This window comes from Rattus norvegicus, chromosome 13 (assembly GCF_021556685.1).
Source record: "Rattus norvegicus strain SHRSP/BbbUtx chromosome 13, alternate assembly SHRSP_T2T, whole genome shotgun sequence".
Lineage (NCBI taxonomy): Eukaryota > Metazoa > Chordata > Mammalia > Rodentia > Muridae > Rattus > Rattus norvegicus.
This window is the reverse complement of record NC_141546.1, coordinates 24250688-24268223: the sequence shown is the minus strand read 5'-3', so window position 1 is coordinate 24268223 and position 17536 is coordinate 24250688. Positions and strand designations below refer to the sequence as shown.

The 17536-nt window shown below is 38.4% G+C and overlaps 1 protein-coding gene across 7 annotated transcripts in view; it reads right to left on the bottom strand.

Moving 5' to 3' along the window:
* LOC148001562 (uncharacterized) overlaps positions 1–17536 on the bottom strand; it is an 89092-nt gene that overhangs the window by 51993 nt on the left and 19563 nt on the right. For 2 of the 7 annotated variants that reach the window (XR_015635852.1, XR_015635854.1), the window contains one exon: positions 12084–12223. The exons of the other annotated variants lie outside the window; for them this stretch is intronic. The gene's annotated coding sequence lies outside the window, so the exon portion shown is untranslated. The remainder of the gene's footprint in view (positions 1–12083; positions 12224–17536) is intronic. 7 annotated transcript variants of the gene reach the window in all.

Sequence of the window (17536 nt, the reverse complement as noted above, 5' to 3'; positions counted from 1 at the left end):
AAAATGAGGTTGGGATTTAATGTAAGAGAATACACTACACTACTACTACTACTACTACTACTACTACTACTACTACTACTACTACTGTTACTGCTACTAACAATAATAGTAATAGTGATGATGATGATGATGATGATGATAAAAACTATGCAGATTCCATAACTGGAGCCTTTGGGTATATATGTGTGTTCTGAAAAGAATGATTTTCTAGTTCTTGTGTGTGCATGTGTGTCTTTCTCAGGAAAAAATCACAGCAAACAGTCCTATGATGTGTTTGGCTGTCCTCAGGGAAGAAGCATATAAGCAAAAAGGGCCTAGGGTACTCTATGTTGTTTCTATTTTCTAAAATCTCCACAAGGTTAGTCAGCAGTGGGTCAATATCAATCCTTTAAAACATTCAAATGTTCACAAAAAATATATCAATTTTACCTTTCATCCTTTTCAGTGTCTGCCTTGTGCACACTTAGGGAAGATAAAAATATTACTTCATATCAGACACTCAGCCACCTTTCCTTCTCAGACTTCAATGCTTAGAAGGATGTTCTAGTGTTATCAGGAATCTTATTGCCCCCCAAAGCCTCCTAACAGATGCAGACAAGCCTCAGGAGAGAAATTATTTTAAAGCATGTTGGTACCACAAATGTCATGCAAACAGATACTATAGGAAAAGAGAGCTTCTTTGAGAACTAATGACCTCAGAGCTTCTTGGTCTCAAGTAGCCTCTGTAAAAGGTCAATTAATACAGGAGGCATGATTAACAAGCAGGAGAAGACCAATATCTTGCTAGGGAGTAGTAAGAAGGTAGGCTAATGGTCCTCACTACTTAGGCACTGACATACGCTCATTTGCTATGCAGACTGAGAGGCTGGTGTCAGAATTCTGTCTTTGTAAACATCTCTACTTTCCCAAAGAGATTATAATTATAACCCCTGGTGTGTTTCTTCTCTTATAGCTGTCTGAATGGAACAGGCAGATGTTTTATTTGGGGAATTGACTGCAAGGGTGATTGCTTTCAGGTGAAATAGTTAATAAATTAAAATTTAGGGAGCAAGATAAGTCTACCCAGGGAATAGAACTTTACCAGCCAAAGGTAGGGAGAAAAGATAGCAGGCTAGTTGTTCTTGGAATGGTTGTGAAGATAATTACATAATTAGGAGGAGATAGGAATGGAATAGTTGTATTGATTAGCTGTCTAAAAATTGCCCTATTGCTAAACCTGAAGCTAGACATTTTGTTACTGAAATAAAACATGTTGTATAAGCTTTGATCCCTATATAAAGGCAACTATTATTCCAATGCTTTGTATCTACGGATTGCCATTGGGATCTAGGCTTCTTCCGAGCAAAGTCAATTCCCTTTTAAAACCATCTGCTCAATTCTATCTCCTGCTCCATGAGTTCCAGTGTCTTTCATAATAGCAGAAAAAAATGTACTTAAAGGCATCCTATATCCATTAATTCAGTGCCTTATTCCCTACTCCTTTATAAGTTTACTCCTACATCATTTGGAACCTATAAACTCCACCATAAAACCTTTCCTTGAAAGGCCCAATATCTGGCTCTCCCAGCACCAAGAACACTTCAATCTTCTACCCAAAATCTGTCTTCTTCTAATTTCGACAGACCAAACACTTCTTTGCATTGCTCTTAATGTTGTATTCAGTTTCACATATATATAAATATGTCTGCAGTTCTGTCTCACATGGGTTCACACTGTGGTTCTGAGCAAATGTTTGTTCTACAAATAAAAACTAGAAGAGAAATAAAAGACAGACTTTATTTAGAAGAAAACATGGGGAGATGAGTTTTTCATGATCATTTCTCTCCATTACATTTTGGGAGCAGATATGAAAAAAAGATTACAACTGAGAATCAACCATTTATTTAACCCTAGATAATATGTGACCAGTACAGAGCTGTCTCAGTAGAGGTGGAGCTAAAAATATGATTAGTGTTTACTCAAAAGAGAGAAGATTTGATAATTTTTATTACTACAATTTGAAAGATCTAAGCAAATGTGAGAAAGTGTTCAGGACCTTCCTTTTGTCCTTCACAGCTGAAGTGAGAAGCAGGGGAGACAGTGGTCAGGAAGTGGGATTTTCAAGCTCTTTCCATTACCCTACCAGCTTCCTTTGACACGTATATTATTCTATTCAAGGAATGGTCAACAGGCAAGAGTATAATCAAGTGAGAAGGCAGAGGACAAACCACAGTAGGCTATGGAGGCAGCTTGGTGAATACAGGGCAGAATTCAGAGGTCTGATGTATAATCTAAAGAGGAGCATTGAGGAAGATGTGGGAAGAGGCACATGTAGTTTACGTGGCACACTAAAGAGAGAAACACAAGACTCGGTCCCCTTCATTCACCTAGCACAGAACAAGAACCTGGTAAGGCTTCTCTCTGTAGGATGGTCTGTACTGTGTTCTATTTCCTGTTAACTAGGTTCTGAATAATTACTATTTTAATACATTCCTTATGTACTGTTCATACTCGCGCTACCCAATAGACTTTTGTGATTTCTTTTATATTGTACTTTAAGTAAATATAATGGATGATGTATATAAACAAGAAAATAAGCACACAGTATTGCTTTGATGCTAAGGAACAAATGAAGGAGATTTTATAAGCAAAAGGTTTTGGAAAAGAAATCGAGAACTCAACCAGACAGAGGTTTAATTAAAAACTAATGAAGTGAGGAAGCTGGGCTTATCCAGTATGGGAATTATTTCATTGTATGCTAACCTATTTACTCATTATCTAAGCCAGTGTTTTCAATTCACTCATACACATCTAGAGAAAACTAATACTTTAGCAAAATTGATCATGTGCACTTCCAATCTGTGTCTATTTCTACCTATGCATTCATCCATTTCACATTGCATAATTACAAAATTTGGGATATTTGCACATGTTGCATAGTATTTGATACAGTTAAATGTGAATATTTATGACAACGTTTGAGGTTCCATGTTAGAAATGTATGCCTCCATATACTTGTAAAATCATTTTAAGCCTGGAAATAAACACTTAAAATTTTACCAATTATCTGTCTGTTATTTTTTCGACACTCTAGCACATAGTGTTGTACTGACTGTTTTCTTCCTTTGTATTTAGCAAACACTTCAGCACATCTGTGCTTATACTAATGAGAGTCCACCTGTTCATGTAGTGCCCTCTTTTGTCAATGTTCTTCACTTGCTAATTTCCCCCATGTTTTTCTCCTGGTCAGAATAAATCATTTCTTCTGCTTCAAATTATGATAGAATTCAAGGGCTCTGTCATATATTTTTCTGATATGTACTATGTGACTGTGGCAGAATTCTAGCTCCCAATATACTTTGTCTATAAATTGGGTGGAACAAAATCTATTTCAAATTTCTTCTGAAATTTAAATGAGTGAAGAAAAAGGTAAATTGGTTATTATAATTTGGTTCTAAAATGTGTGTCACATATTTTTGATTTTGAATATTTGGTCCCCAGTTGATGTTGCCGCACTAGAAGGCTGTATAGACTTTGATTTATTTAGCAAGAGTGGGTGCTGGGGTGAACTTGAAGGGGCTACCTTCTGATTCTGGCCTGGGCTCTATGTCTTCTTCTCCAAAGGGATGTGAGAAGCGTCTGACACATACTCTTTTCACCGTTTACTTACCAGCACAGTCACCATGCCTTCGTGCCATGATGGATTGATGACTGCTGAAATCATGAAGCAAAATAAATCCATCCCTGTTAAAGTTACTCTGAAAGATATTCTGTCACAATGACAAGAAAAGTAACTAAGAAAAAGGGCTTAGAATCAATAGCCAAGACCTTGTAAGTACCTAAAGGTGACATTGTTATAGCTCATCTTTGACATAACATAACAAAAAGGCCTTAGAAACAATGGCCAAGACCTTGTAAGCACTAAAGATGACATTGTTATAGCTCATCTTTGTTATAACAGAGCATCTAACTAAGTAGTCAGCTGATGTATTCATTGGTTTGTCAGATATCTGAAAATTTAAATATCTGTCTTCTTATGCTCAATGTTTTATCATGATATAACAGGCAACCAATAATTCATTTAAAATGCAATCTAGTCTCTCTGCTCCCAGACCCGGTGAGAGAGAGACCCAACCGCCTGGTCAGGTGGGCACTCCTGAGGCTGCAGAGCGGAAGAGACCACCAACACTGCTCACCCCTGCCCACATCACTGGCCCAAGAGGAAACTGTATAAGGCCTCTGGGCTCCCGTGGGGGAGGGCCCAGGAGCTGCAGGACCCCTGCCAGAGACACCGCCGGACCCTGAAGGAAACAGACCGGATAAACAGTTCTCTGCACCCAAATCCCTTGGGAGGGAGAGCTAAACCTTCAGAGAGGCAGACAAGCCTGGGAAACCAGAAGAGACTGCTCCCTGCACACACATCTCGGACGCCAGAGGAAAAAGCCAAAGAGCATCTGGAACCCTGGTGCACTGAAGCTCCCGGAAGGGGCGGCACAGGTCTTCCTGGTTGCTGCCACTGCAGAGAGCCCCTGGGCAGCACCCCACGAGCGAACCTGAGCCTCGGGACCACAGGTAAGACCAAATTTTCTGCTGCAAGAAAGCTGCCTGGTGAACTCAAGACACAGGCCCACAGGAACAGCTGAAGACCTGTAGAGAGGAAAAACTACACGCCCGAAAGCAGAACACTCTGTCCCCATAACTGACTGAAAGAGAGGAAAACAGGTCTACAGCACTCCTGACACACAGGCTTATAGGGCAGTCTAGCCACTGTCAGAAATAGCAGAACAAAGTAACACTAGAGATAATCTGATGGCGAGAGGCAAGCACAGGAACCCAAGCAACAGAAACCAAGACTACATGCCATCATCGGAGCCCAATTCTCCCACCAAAACAAACCTGGAATATCCAAACACACCAGAAAAGCAAGATCTAGTTTCAAAATCATATTTGATCATGATGCTGGAGGACTTCAAGAAAGACATGAACACACTTAGGGAAGCACAGGAAAACATTAATAAACAAGTAAAAGCCTACAGAGAGGAATCGCAAAAATCCCTGAAAGAATTCCAGGAAAACACAATCAAACAGTTGAAGGAATTAAAAATGGAAATAGAAGCAATCAAGAAAGAACACAAGGAAACAACCCTGGATATAGAAAACCAAAAGAAGAGACAAGGAGCTGTAGATACAAGCTTCACCAACAGAATATAAGAGATGGAAGAGAGAATCTCAGGAGCAGAAGATTCCATAGAAATCATTGACTCAACTGTCAAAGATAATGTAAAGCGGAAAAAGCTACTGGTCCAAAACATACAGGAAATCCAGGACTCAATGAGAAGATCAAACCTAAGGATAATAGGTATAGAAGAGAGTGAAGACTCCCAGTTCAAAGGACCAGTAAATATCTTCAACAAAATCATAGAAGAAAACTTCCCTAACCTAAAAAAAGAGATATCCATAGACATACAAGAAGCCTACAGAACTCCAAATAGATTGGACCAGAAAAGAAACACCTCCCGTCACATAATTGTCAAAACACCAAACGCACAAAATAAAGAAAGAATATTAAAAGCAGTAAGGGAAAAAGGTCAAGTAACATATAAAGGGAGACCTATCAGAATCACACCAGACTTCTCGCCAGAAACTATGAAGGCCAGAAGATCCTGGACTGATGTCATACAGACCCTAAGAGAATACAAATGCCAGCCCAGGTTACAGTATCCAGCAAAACTCTCAATTAACATTGATGGAGAAACCAAGATATTCCATGACAAAACCAAATTTACACAATATCTTTCTACAAATCCAGCACTACAAAGGATAATAAATGGTAAAGCCCAACATAAGGAGGCAAGCTATACCCTAGAAGAAGCAAGAAACTAATCGTCTTGGCAACAAAACAAAGAGAATGAAAGCACACAAACATAACCTCACATCCAAATATGAATATAACGGGAAGCAATAATCACTATTCCTTAATATCTCTTAACATCAGTGGCCTCAACTCCCCAATAAAAAGACATAGATTAACAAACTGGATACGCAACGAGGACCCTGCATTCTGCTGCCTACAGGAAACACACCTCAGAGACAAAGACAGACACTACCTCAGAGTGAAAGGCTGGAAAACAATTTTCCAAGCAAATGGTCAGAAGAAGCAAGCTGGAGTAGCCATTCTAATATCAAATAAAATCAATTTCCAACTAAAAGTCATCAAAAAAGATAAGGAAGGACACTTCATATTCATCAAAGGAAAAATCAACCAAGATGAACTCTCAATCCTAAATATCTATGCCCCAAATACAAGGGCACCTACATAAGTAAAAGAAACCTTACTAAAGCTCAAAACACACATTGCACCTCACACAATAATAGTGGGAGATTTCAACACACCACTCTCATCAATGGACAGATCATGGAAACAGAAATTAAACAGTGATGTCGACAGACTAAGAGAAGTCATGAGCCAAATGGACTTAACGGATATTTATAGAACATTCTATCCTAAAGCAAAAGGATATACCTTCTTCTCAGCTCCTCATGGTACTTTCTCCAAAATTGACCATATAATTGGTCAAAAAACGGGCCTCAACAGGTACAGGAAGATAGAAATAATCCCATGCGTGCTATCGGACCACCACGGCCTAAAACTGGTCTTCAATAACAATAAGGGAAGAATGCCCACATATATGTGGAAATTGAACAATGCTCTACTCAATGATAACCTGGTCAAGGAAGGAATAAAGAAAGAAATTAAAAACTTTTTAGAATTTAATGAAAATGAAGATACAACATACTCAAACTTATGGGACACAATGAAAGCTGTGCTAAGAGGAAAACTCATATCGCTGAGTGCCTGCAGAAAGAAACAGGAAAGAGCATATGTCAGCAGCTTGACAGCACACCTAAAAGCTCTAGAACAAAAAGAAGCAAATACACCCAGGAGGAGTAGAAGGCAGGAAATAATCAAACTCAGAGCTGAAATCAACCAAGTAGAAACAAAAAGGACCATAGAAAGAATCAACAGAACCAAAAGTTGGTTCTTTGAGAAAATCAACAAGATAGATAAACCCTTAGCCAGACTAACGAGAGGACACAGAGAGTGTGTCAAATTAACAAAATCAGAAATGAAAAGGGAGACATAACTACAGATTCGGAGGAAATTCAAAAAATCATCAGATCTTACTATAAAAACCTATATTCAACAGAATTTGAAAATCTTCAGGAAATGGACAATTTCCTAGACAGATACCAGGTATCGCAGTTAAATCAGGAACAGATAAACCAGTTAAACAACCCCATAACTCCTAAGGAAATAGAAGCAGTCATTAAAGGTCTCCCAACCAAAAAGAGCCCAGGTCCAGACGGGTTTAGTGCAGAATTCTATCAAACCTTCATAGAAGACCTCATACCAATATTATCCAAACTATTCCACAAAATTGAAACAGATGGAGCCCTACCGAATTCCTTCTACGAAGCCACAATTACTCTTATACCTAAACCACACAAAGACACAACAAAGAAAGAGAACTTCAGACCAATTTCCCTTATGAATATCGACGCAAAAATACTCAATAAAATTCTGGCAAACCGAATTCAAGAACACATCAAAACAATCATCCACCATGATCAAGTAGGCTTCATCCCAGGCATGCAGGGATGGTTTAATATACAGAAAACCATCAACGTGATCCATTATATAAACAAACTGAAAGAACTGAACCACATGATCATTTCATTAGATGCTGAGAAAGCATTTGACAAAATTCAACACCCCTTCATGATAAAAGTCCTGGAAAGAATAGGAATTCAAGGCCCATACCTAAACATAGTAAAAGCCATATACAGCAAACCAGTTGCTAACATTAAACTAAATGGAGAGAAACTTGAAGCAATCCCACTAAAATCAGGGACTAGACAAGGCTGCCCACTCTCTCCCTACTTATTCAATATACTTCTTGAAGTTAGCCAGAGCAATCAGACAACAAAAGGAGATCAAGGGGATACAGATCGGAAAAGAAGAGGTCAAAATATCACTATTTGCAGATGACATGATAGCATATTTAAGTGATCCCAAAAGTTCCACCAGAGAACTACTAAAGCTGATAAACAACTTCAGCAAAGTGGCTGGGTATAAAATTAACTCAAATAAATCAGTTGCCTTCCTCTATACAAAAGAGAAACAAGCCGAGAAAGAAATTAGGGAAACGACACCCTTCATAATAGACCCAAATAATATGAAGTACCTCGGTGTGACTTTAACCAAGCAAGTAAAAGATCTCTACAATAAGAACTTCAAGACACTGAGGAAAGAAATTGAAGAAGACCTCAGAAGATGGAAAGATCTCCCATGCTCATGGATTGGCAGGATTAATATAGTAAAAATGGCCATTTTACCAAAAGCAATCTACAGATTCAATGCAATCCCCATCAAAATACCAATCCAATTCTTCAAAGAGTTAGACAGAACAATTTGCAAATTCATCTGGAATAACAAAAAACCCAGGATAGCTAAAGCTATCCTCAACAATAAAAGGACTTCAGGGGGAATCACTATCCCTGAACTCAAGCAGTATTACAGAGCAATAGTGATAAAAACTGCATGGTATTGGTATAGAGACAGACAGATAGACCAATGGAATAGAATTGAAGACCCAGAAATGAACCCACACACCTATGGTCACTTGATTTTTGACAAAGGAGCCAAAACCATCCAATGGAAAAAAGACAGCATTTTCAGCAAATGGTGCTGGTTCAACTGGAGGGCAACATGTAGAAGAATGCAGATCGATCCATGCTTATCACCCTGTACAAAGCTTAAGTCCAAGTGGATCAAGGACCTCCACATCAAACCAGACACACTCAAACTAATAGAAGAAAAACTAGGGAAGCATCTGGAACACATGGGCACTGGAAAAAATTTCCTGAACAAAACACCAATGGCTTATGCTCTAAGATCAAGAATCGACAAATGGGATCTCATAAAACTGCAAAGCTTCTGTAAGGCAAAGGACACTGTGGTTAGGACAAAACGGCAACCAACAGATTGGGAAAAGATCTTTACCAATCCTACAACAGATAGAGGCCTTATATCCAAAATATACAAAGAACTCAAGAAGTTAGACCGCAGGGAAACAAATAATCCTATTAAAAAATGGGGTTCAGAGCTAAACAAAGAATTCAGAGCTGAGGAATGCCGAATGGCTGAGAAACACCTAAAGAAATGTTCAACATCTTTAGTCATAAGGGAAATGCAAATCAAAACAACCCTGAGATTTCACCTCACACCAGTGCGATTGGCTAAGATCAAAAACTCAGGTGACAGCAGATGCTGGCGAGGATGTGGAGAAAGAGGAACACTCCTCCATTGTTGGTGGGATTGCAGACTGGTAAAACCATTCTGGAAATCAGTCTGGAGGTTCCTCAGAAAATTGGACATTGAACTGCCTGAGGATCCAGCTATACCTCTCTTGGGCATATACCCAAAAGATGCCTCAACATATAAAAGAGACACGTGCTCCACTATGTTCATCGCAGCCTTATTTATAATAGCCAGAAAATGGAAAGAACCCAGATGCCCTTCAACAGAGGAATGGATACAGAAAATGTGGTACATCTACACAATGGAATATTACTCAGCTATCAAAAACAACGAGTTTATGAAATTCGTAGGCAAATGGTTGGAACTGGAAAATATCATCCTGAGTGAGCTAACCCAATCACAGAAAGACATACATGGTATGCACTCATTGATAAGTGGCTATTAGCCCAAATGCTTGAATTACCCTAGATCCCTAGAACAAACGAAACTCAAGACGGATGATCAAAATGTGAATGCTTCACTCCTTCTTTAAATGAGGAAAAAGAATACCCTTGGCAGGGAAGGGAGAGGCAAAGATTAAAACAGAGACTGAAGGAACACCCATTCAGAGCCTGCCCCACATGTGGCCCATACATATACAGCCACCCAATTAGACAAGATGGATGAAGCAAAGAAGTGCAGACCGACAGGAGCCGGATGTAGATCGCTCCTGAGAGACACAGCCAGAATACAGCAAATATAGAGGCGAATGCCAGCAGCAAACCACTGAACTGAGAATAGGTCCCCTATTGAAGGAATCAGAGAAAGAACTGGAAGAGCTTGAAGGGGCTCGAGACTCCAAAAGTACAACAATGCCAAGCAACCAGAGCTTCCAGGGACTAAGCCACTACCTAAAGACTATACATGGACTGACCCTGGACTCTGACCCCATAGGTAGCAATGAATATCCTAGTAAGAGCACCAGTGGAAGGGGAAGCCCTGGGTCCTGCTAAGACTGAACCCCCAGCGAACTAGTCTATGGGGGGAGGGCGGCAATGGGGGGAGGGTTGGGAAGGGAACACCCATAAGGAAGGGGAGGGGGGAGGGGGATGTTTGTCCGGAAACCGGGAAAGGGAATAACACTCGAAATGTATATAAGAAATACTCAAGTTAATAAAAAAAAAAATAAAATAAAAAAAAATAAAATAAAAAAAATAAATAAATAAAATGCAATCTACCCTACACATCATTCGGTGCAACATCTAAAATTTTACAGCTTAACAAACAAATCTCTTAATAAGAGTTGTTTCTTTTCTAAAACAAGCACAAATAATTTTCCAAAATAGAAAAAGTCTTCACAACACAGGACCCTAGAAAAGTGGACATAAATAACCAAGTTTTATTATACAGTTCGTTCATTAAAAGAAATGACAGCATTTCCAGCTATGTAACACAAGGAGTATACCAATGTTCTACTTTTTCACAGGGACTTCATGCTGTCATTTTTATGTTCGTCAGAAACAATAAATTGTAAAAGAAATTATTTCAAACAAATTACCCTTGGATATATAAATTACAAACATTCAAATTTTAATAACACAGATAAAAGATTTGATTCATACCTTCCCTGGGAGTGGGACTAAGGAGTGAGAAAGGCAAAATATGATTTGTTAGCAGACCATTCTTACTTTTGTAATAATAGTTTGTCAATGAGTAATTTAGACACTAGATATCTGACTTTAGACAATTATCTCAAAAGTTCTGGTCTACACAGAGATTAAAAACCAAGATTCCCAAAGCAATTTTTTTTCATTTATACATGTAATACCTAATAAAACAGACATCATTTGCATATGTTGGAGTAAATGGCAAAAGTATAACAATATTTTTAGTTGAAAGGAAAAGTAAGTAACTAGAGTTACCTCTAGAGCATATGAGCAGAATATAAAATTTAAAATTATGCCACAAAATAGTGCAATATTATTTTGTACCATTAGCAAATTTCAACTGTCATCTGAGACGCCTGCCTGTGAGTATGTGTCGTCCAAAATTCACAAGTCATAAAAGGACAGGTTGAGTGCTGAGTTTCTCTCTCCTCCCAGTAATTACTGTTCTGCTTCAAAAAAGAGGGCTGCATATTTTTCCTTCACTGTGAAGTCACTCAAAACTTACTGGCTACCATAGCATTTTCTTTTCCAGTCAGGTCAGCAGCTGCATTTTACAGAAATGAAACATCTGTCTATGGTTTGAAATGAAGCCTTTTCCATTGAGGTCATTAAATTACTGTGAAAATATTATAGATATAATTGCAGAAATTAAAAATGTCTTATTTTGCCTATTCTAGCCTCTGTTGTAGGTAAAAATTACTGAGTTCTCCTTCTTGAGGGCAGATTTTTTTTTATTTATAGTAGAAAATCTCATCATGAGGATGAAACCACCCATATTTACCATAAATCTATTCAAGAGCCGGTGCTTGGGGAGGTCTGTGTTCCTAACCAAAATTTACTAGAAGTGATTAAAAAAAAACCAGACATGAGTTAGACTGGATTCTAATATTTTTAATTTTACCTGTAAGTCATTGCTGCTCTCAATCTTCCTCAGAGAAGCAGATAACTGTCAATATAGGAGCTCATAACTGTTCAAAATGACAATAGTAAATGACATTGAAATGTTTGATTCTAAGTGGATAACTATATCTTCCCTCAGCAAGAATAGAAGAGCTAGAAAACAAGGTGATGTGCCGTGAAAAGCTCTGTGCCTTTGTACCCATGAGCTCACTGACGCTTACATACTTTTATGATACTTATATAAACAAGATGAGGTCCAGCAGTATTTCATCATGGCGTCAGGCCCACATTGGGCTCCACCTCTTGCCTAAGGAGCTATTGACAGTTAAGGGCTGCTGGTTGAGGTGGTGTCATTTTTCACTTCAGCTTATACTCTCTGCAAAGTAGATCATGCTTTAATAACTTCTTACCCATGTATGCACACACATAGTAGAGGCAAGGAGGAGGAGAATTTCTTGGGAAGAACGGGGTTTTCTCCAAAGGGTAGGGAAATCAGAGAGGGTAATGGAACTGGAAATCATGGAAATGCCCAGATATGAGTGTGAAACTGTGAAAGAAAAATACATAAATTTAAAGAATAAACAAACAAACAAAAATCTAAGGAAATAAGGAAACTGGAAAGGAGTAAGACAGAGAAGGAGGGGAGGAAGGGAGGAACAAAGGAAGTAGCCAAAGAAGGATCTCCTCTTATACAGAATGCTTCTTAAAACAATCCAGTACCCAGTGCCTCACCTTGGCAAATCCTAACAGACTTCTGAGGTGAGAGCTCTATGGATGATCCTCCTTGAGGGGAACTTTGACATCTTAAATAAAATTTGCTCTGTGTTTCCATGTTTCTATCTTCATGTACACTGGCTCTCACCCTAGCTTCTTCTGTATTGTCTTAAATATCAACCATTGTTAAGATACATGTCAACACCATGTATTCTACATGGTGGTACGGGTCTTAATAAAAACTATCGCTATAAACATAACTTCACTTTTGTGTAAGGTCAAATTTGAAATTTATTCTATACACATCTAAAAATATTTTTTTAAATCACTATGGCAATCAATAAAAGTTTTCACTAAATTTGTCCTTAAGATAACATTCGTAGATGCCACTATCTTATTCTACTTTTGTTGTGACACATAACATATAGAAAGGGAAAGAATGTCTTTGTACATGAATAGTACATAGATCACTGTGCAAAAACTCTTATTGCAGCAGAATAAGTAGAACAGAGCTCTGTTTACCTCAACGTAGGGAGATTCCGTCTGAAGGAAGTTTATTTCTTTACCTCTTTGTATTCTTCTATGTGAAGAGTACCATCTCTAAGGCTTGCTGCAACCAGGACAGCTAGCAAGCAGATTTCTATAGAGGTACTCAGAAGATGCCTTTCAACCAACCATAGAAAAGGCAAAGAGTAAATGTCTGTTAACCAAAGATAAAGCCATCTTCTGAGACTTCTGTGCTAGGTGCTCCTGGGCAACAAACACTAGCTCGTTGATTGCATCCTAGGCATCCTCTGGATATTATTTCTACATCAATAAAATCAGGTCTGCTTCTCACTGTGATCTAAAAATCTCAAGATGGCATTCCCACTCTACTATTTGTTTTTGCAAATTATACTCTGCTTTGATCCAAGGGGTGGTGAATAAAAGATATTTTAATTAAGATAATTATAAAATAAATTAAAAACTAACAATAACTCAGAGCAGAAGAGAGAAAACACCATGCAAACAAAATAATGCCTTTCAGGAGTTCCCAGCATGACTAAATCAGCAGCAAGCTGGAGCTACTAATTTTCAACTGTATTTACATGTTGTTTTACATTTTTATGCACCAATGAACAGTGAGTTTTATGCATACCCCATTAGAATTTTCCCAATTCTTTTTCCAAACAACACTCTAATTCCTTATGCAGATTGCATCTGTTTGAAAAGTTATTTCCCTCTTCTGTGAGAAAGTATCAACTAATTATTTACCCAAAATATCTTATAACGATGGTAAAAAAAAAAGGAATAGTTTTTATCTTCTCTAACCAGAACCAAATATGTCATTTAAAGATTATGTTTTCCTCGTTGGTCTTTTCTACTCCCAGTGGGCAGATTTGGGACTTCAGTCAATGGAAGAAGTGCTTTTCTTGTATCTGCATGGGGGCCTTTTCTATCTTCTACTTCTGGCTCCTCTAGTTAGAGTAGGAAGAGTCTTTTTGTCAGTGAGTTTTAAAAAGCGATAGGTCAGATTGATCATCAGGTACTAAGACACGGTTCAATCTGGCAAGGCATTTCTCCTGTGCTAATGCACAAGTAGCTATAGGTTCAGACAAGATGGCATTTTCTACAAAGTTAGAAGAAAAGATTGTGACTGGTTTGCTATAAGAATGATAAATGCTTGAGGAGATATATGTTCTCCTTACTTGAGCACAAACCATCTATATGTTTTCTTCTAAATATGTATCACTTATGAATATCATTTGTAATATTTCATGGATTTGTTGCTTCATACCTGTTATCCCAGCATTTCAGAGGTGCAATGATCATGAATTCAAGGTCAACAGTGATTATATAGTAAATTTAAGGCTATCCTTGACTACATGGGACTCCATCTCAGAACCATACACACACACACACACACACACACACACACACACACACACACACACACACCACAACCACCACTACAAGTGCCACCACATCATCAACAGCAACAGAAGGATTCTTGAAGGCAAACAAATGTTCACTAGGCCACAGGATATAGCTTAGTAGGTATGTAGGGAATATTTCCAAAGCTAGTATGATGAATAGAGGCAAGGAAAAAGACAAGCAGTAAGAGGGAGAGAGAATGAGATAGATAGATGATAGATAGATGATAGATAGATGGATAGATAGGCCGATAGGCAGATAGATAGATAGATAGATAGATAGGTAGAAAGAAAGATAGAATGAACTAAGCATTCATTTAATCAACTGAGAAGAAAATAACTTACATAGATGCAGTTTACAAACGACTTAACAGTTGGCACCTGTGTTTGTGAGAATTGGACAGAATTAGATTCATATATTTTTCTCTGCTGTTTAACTGTGTGTCTCTTATGTCAATCGGCTGACTGTTGTCATTGCCTCTTTTTTCTGAACTCACTTCTGGTTTCCTTTTTGTCTGTTTTGTTTGGGACAGAGTGTCCCTATGTATCCTATTGATTTGAACTCAGTATTTTTCAATCTAGATATGAAAGTGTGAGATGCTGCTAATCTCATCCCTCATTTTCCTTTGCTAATGGTTTACAATAGGTTGTTAGAAAAGAGACCGGAATGCTGGTGGGGAGGAAAATAGGGCATCCATCTGGTTTTCTTGCCACATTGACAATGTCACATTAGGACAATGATTTGTTCTAAAAGCATGGCTGATCCCTTCCTGCTTTCTTCTTACATTATCTAAGCTAGACTCCGAAACGTCATTATGGACTCATCAGCACCCTCCTGAGAGGGCTGATGAGTTCCAGCATCATGGCGAGAACTTCCAAGCTCCTCAGGCAATAGCAACACCTGCCTATAAGCCTGCTTTAGATGCCTGGGTGTTATCTCCATGTAGATTTTAAAACTCTCAGTCCAAAACAAACAACAACAACAAAATCCCCCTCCCAAAACAAACAAACAAACAAACAAACAAACCACTTAGCACTCTACTTTTTCAACTGCCATTGAAGAGGTAGCACATTCTACAGTTACTCCCTCTTTTAAACTGTTCTCCTAATCACTGTGTATTCCTCGGTCTGTCACAGCATAACACCATAAGAAGCCTGACTCACTCTATATACTACAGAGAAAAACCCTAGTTCACTGCATTATTGACATCATCACAAGGGTGATTCCTCTAGAACTCAAGTTTTCTTTAAAAAAAAAATCACATCAGCTAAGGGGCAAAGGATCCCAGTTTAGTCACATTCATGGGGTCTTTAGGGTTCTTCAATGTCAGCTAGTCATATAATAGATTCAATGGTTCAATAAGAATATCTTGAAAAAATATTTGTGGGTTTCACAAAAAAAGGTTCTCTACCTCATAATATATATATATATATATTTATATATATATGTGTGTGTGTGTGTGTGTGTGTGTGTGTGTATTACACATACACATATAATGTGCAGAACTCTTCAACTTCTAGGGTAGCCCCTATACAATAACCTGATAAAATTTTATTTTTAAATCTGAGCCTTTGTTGTGGTGGATCTCCTTGAGATATGGATGAAAACTAAAATTAGATAGTTGTGAGACTACAAGTCTGTGTTAGTCCTGAAAGTCATTTCAGACTTGGGGTAGGCTTGTGAGAGGGGCTTTGAGAAATACTCAGTATCTGGGTAAAGGAAATGATAGCATTAGTGATACATACAAAATCTTGGTGAAAAACATCATTTGAAACGTGAACAATATGAACAAAGGAGGAGCACAAGGGCAAAGACAAGGTTGTCTGTGACACAGAGCTTTGGGAGCACCTCACCAGGTATAAGGCACGTAAACCTTTGTATTCACACCAGTGTCTTCGAACACCTACTCCACATGGACATTGAAAAGCCAGATGTAAACTTATCCACTGAATGACAGCAGCCAACCTTTGTTCTCAGGCACTTCAGCGTCCAGGGAGAAAGCAGTTCTAGGGGGATGGGTGGAAGCTATGCAGAGTTCACTCAAGATTAGATCTCCATCCTCCAAGCTACAGGCACTGATATATGTGATATACCCAGAGTATAGAACAGCTTTGAGTCCACAATATGGTATTACTCAAATTGTCCACTTGGTAGCAATTTTACTGTGATAGTTCCCTGGGGCAGATGCCAATGGCATCTTAGAGGGATAAATCCATACCCTAGTTACTTTGATTCCTAGTGGGCACAGCCTTTGAAAGAGCATACATAATGCAGAAGTCAACTCTGATCCTACATTTCACTTTTTATGGTTTTAGTTATGTGCAGTCAACCACAGTCCAAAATTATTAAAAGGAAATTTCTATAAGCAATAAGTTTTAGGTTCTATATTGTTCTGAGTATTATGATAAAATCTCACATGATTTCAGTCTGCTCATCCCATCCTTCCTAGTGTATGAATCTTCTCGTCTTCAATGTATGGAATACACACTTACAGACACACACAGACACACACACACAGACACACACACATACACACTCACGCACACACACACACACACTCGCACACACAAACACACACCCCACCTAATAATCACATAGCCACCATCTAAGACTGCAGATTGACTATTATAACATAGAAATTTTAGCTTATGTTGCTAAGCCCTAAAGTAAGGATAAATGATGAAATTTTAAAGGAAGATGGAATCAAGGGGGCACAGGATAGGAAAATCATAAGAAAGTTTGGTTTCTGTCTGAGACCTCAAGCTTCTACTTAGAGCATCGTCCATGGAAAAGGGAAGTCTAATCTGTGCAATCTATTGATCCCAGATATTTTATAACCTAACATAGATATGAGACCTAGTTTATGTTGGAGGAGGGCCAGTGGCCACATAGGCATATGACCCTTTGGTTTTCTTATATACTATAGCATGAAGAAGGTGCTAGGCCATAGAAAACTGAAATGGGTCTTTTCAGAGCTTAGATCAAGAGCAGAGCTCCTGTGGGGTTGAGATGTTGCTATTCAGGGCACAGTATAAGTGGAATAAATGGACTGAATTCTACT